Genomic DNA, 3,651 nt, shown 5'->3' with positions numbered 1-3,651 from the left:
GATTCATCACTATCAATAAATTTAGTTAACAATAAATTGACAGTTTGAGACTTACTTTTTGAGTCCTTTTTTATTATGTCAAGCGACGGAACGAATAAGTCGTGCACCTGGTGATAAACGACATACCTGCCCAGTTGCAGTGCCATTCAAAACTTTGAATTGCAAAGAATTGAGGGGAACTGTAACCCTGACACATAAATTGACAAGTCCCGTTCACCAGCACCCTTGCCCTTCAAAACCGGAACACAGTCTTGATCACATTACCGCTTGGCGAGAGAAATAGGTAAGGTGGCAGTACTTCGCTTCCCAAACTCTTTCAGAAGTAGCTCTGCTGCTATGAAAAAGTGCTAACCTAATAAACTACTGAATAGTCACTGTTCACAGTAGTTATTTTAATACAAATAAATGGAAATTGTGTAAATATTGCTTACATTTAGTAGCAGTAGAGCTCCCCTTGTGAAAGAGTTCGTTCAGGGAAGTACTGCCACGTTACCTATTTCTGCCGCCAAGCAATAATGTCACCATTACCGTGTTCCGGTTTTGAAGGATAAGGGTGCTGGTGCAATTACAGGCACATGGGACTGGTCAACTTATGTCTCAGGGAGACGGGCGCACTGAGTGGCACTGCAACTGTTATGGACAGGCGTGTAGCTTACTTGTTGTTCCCGTCCCTTGATATTATAATACAAAATAAATATATACTTAATAAATAAATGTAATTATGAACAGGCCGTTAAATGTATATAAATATGATGTACCATATTTTTTAATTCAAACATTGTAGAAAATATTCAAAAACAGCTTGAATTCAAGACGCATGTCGAGAATTTTCCACATGTAAGGATGCAATTTATAAATAAATACTAAAGGTAATTGCAGTAAGATTACACTTGATGACCGTAGGATTTCAGATAGTATATAAGGTGTTAAGTATAGTTAGATTCAGATCAAAGTAAGGAAGCTAAGGCAAGTAACCTTTTCACTGTCGATTGTATTTTGAGGACAAAGTTTAGATAGAAGAAAAGTTATATAAGAAATACAATGAAGGTCACTTTTTATTTCTGTGCCATTTTTATTGCCATGATAGTAGGCCGAGAATATGTAACGGCTATGCCTGCAGCGCAAGTAGTGATATCACAGCCACAACCCGGTAAGTTCGTTTTAATTTAAAATTAAACCTTTTTAACCGACTTCAAAAAAAAGGAGAAGGTTCTCAATTCGACTGTATGTTTTTTTTTGTATGTATGTTACGCGATAACTCCAGTGTTTGTGAACCGATTATCATGATTCCTTTTTTGTTGGAAAGACGGTACCTCCATAGTGGTCCATTTCCAAGATTCATTTTTATAAATAGTGCCTAAATTTTATTATAAGGAGCAATTATTTTAATGGATAATTTTGCTATTCTCCAATTCAAGGCGTGTTTCTCGTTTTTCGAGACACTGCTAACGGACCGATGTGGGAAAATGAATCCCGCATGTTCCATCGGTATCACAATGGATATCGATGAAGGAACACTTATTTCGCTTGTTGTCCTGATTATAAGTCATCAACGCAAACGTCGTCGCCTTCAAGACTTGCAGGCAAATCTATCATGTCAGCCGCAGTTTACGAGCAAGAGAGCCAACGATGAGGCAACAGGGAAGCATTTATTTCTAACCGACTTCAAAAAAAGGTGGAGGTTGTCAATTCCACTGTTTTTTTGTATATATAATATATATAGCGCGATAACTCTGGCATTTGTAAACCGGTTTTGATAATTCTGTTTTGTTGGAATGAGGATACCTCAGTAGTGGTCCTATTTAAATTTGAAGAAATATTCCACCTCTAAGGGTGGCAAAATAGGGGATGAATCCAATTTCCCGCACATTCCGGTAACCGATTGCATTAAAAGTTAGTTTAGATATAATTCCGGTCGGTTTTTTAGTACACTGTATTGAGATAGAAACAACCATGGACACACAACAAACTAAATCGTTATATTATTATCATTATTATTAGAGCGTATAAAAATCACACTATGTCGTCGATTTTATATCAATTGTATGAAAATAGAATATTTACTACTAGATACCGGTTGTGTGTAACCATTGTGTACTCAATTCAAGACACTAAAGTGTTTACGTTTGCACGGCGCTTTAACTCTTAAACTGAATTTATGTACTTAATAAATACCTCTGAACTATTATCAGTATAAAGATTTATTCGTTTAAGAAAGTCAGAATCTTATTTATTTCCTCGCAAATATGTTATAAAACGTCGTATGACATACGTGCGCTTTGAAAATTACAGCCTCTGTTTTCTTATAGCCATATCATATAGCCATAGCAATATCGCCTTGGCTGTAATTTTCAACTTACCGCACTTATATCATAATGTACTATTAGCTCACACCTGCGTCAATATTGCACGAGTAGGTTTTTAATTTAACAGAAACAACTCGTTTGATCGCGCATAATCTTGTTTTGTCTTGCTTGCTTTTATAAAATATTTTGTTTTTATACATAATTTAATTTTGCAAATAATTAATACATGAATACTTTTAAACGTATAGCACTTTTGAGGATCCATGAAGCAAACAAAATTAGCAAAAGATAAAGAAAAACGAAAAAGATATAAAATATACGTAATACAGCTTTATTACGTATTAATATACGTACAATAAACATTTACTAAGCCATTCAAATTTGTTTTCGGAACTTCCAGGTTATCCTGTCCGCCCGATGACAACAGTTGTGGTGGCGCAGCCGCAAGGTACAAATTTAGTTGTAAGAAGAGGTTAAGAACACGTAAATATGTACAAAACTTCCAAACAGCTTAGGAAATAAAACTATTTTTCCGGATTTAAATCGCGTATATTTGGTTTTTCAAATAAACCGACGATTCGGGGTCCCTTGACTGTCAACCGTGACCATGGGATCCGGAAAAATAGTTTCATTTCCTATGTGTAACAATCGCGAAAACTTAAGAACTCGATATTCCAAATAGCACTAAAAGTAGATTTTAGAGACCATGGTTAATATATTCATTTTTAATGAATAAAAAAATTAAAATATGGAACAAAGTGTACTCCAAAAAGTCACCATCCGTAAGCTAACAACTCGTTGAGAGTAATTTAATGGGTCTATTGCAAAGTAGTTGAGGAGTTGGGCAGTCTGCTGAATGTCGAGGTTGCAGTATCAGATCTTTTACAGTTTCTTGCTCGTTCTTCTCAGGGGAATCTGCCCTAAGAATGAGCAGTAGAGTTTAATCAATACGACGCCTTCAAGTGTCGTTAGCTCTATCTATGAAGTAAAGATTTGTTTGTAGAGTTTTAACGGCTTTGGCATAAAGCCAAACAGCCTATTCTTCATTTTCTTTTCCTCACTTGTGGTTTCACTTTTCGTTTAGGTTTCTAAATCTTCTTATGAAATTAAAAGTGGAAATCATATAGCTGTAAATACAGATTCCCAGCTTCCCCCATCTCCACTTGAAAACAGTATAAGTTATGAAATGAAGACTATTTTACTTGACTTAGAAAAAAGTTACCATATTATTGTAATGTCTTCGAATTGCCATAGTATACCAAAAATAGTGACACCGTAGTATAATAGGACAGGTAATAAGGTTATGTATATTGACGCACATTACGTCTGTTGTAACAAAATTAAC

At 35.3% G+C, this 3,651-nt stretch overlaps 1 long non-coding RNA gene across 1 annotated transcript in view; it reads left to right on the top strand.

Moving 5' to 3' along the window:
* The first annotated feature begins 732 nt into the window (after positions 1 to 732).
* LOC113230504 overlaps positions 733 to 3,651 on the top strand; it is a 5,088-nt gene continuing 2,169 nt past the window's right edge. Inside the window, exons 1-2 of the long non-coding RNA XR_003310499.1 lie at positions 733 to 1,150; positions 2,707 to 2,754. This is a non-coding gene — a long non-coding RNA (uncharacterized LOC113230504). The remainder of the gene's footprint in view (positions 1,151 to 2,706; positions 2,755 to 3,651) is intronic.

Source organism: Hyposmocoma kahamanoa, unplaced genomic scaffold (assembly GCF_003589595.1).
Source record: "Hyposmocoma kahamanoa isolate Upper Pololo Valley unplaced genomic scaffold, ASM358959v1 63, whole genome shotgun sequence".
NCBI lineage: Eukaryota > Metazoa > Arthropoda > Insecta > Lepidoptera > Cosmopterigidae > Hyposmocoma > Hyposmocoma kahamanoa.
This window is presented reverse-complemented; position numbering and strand designations above follow the sequence as displayed.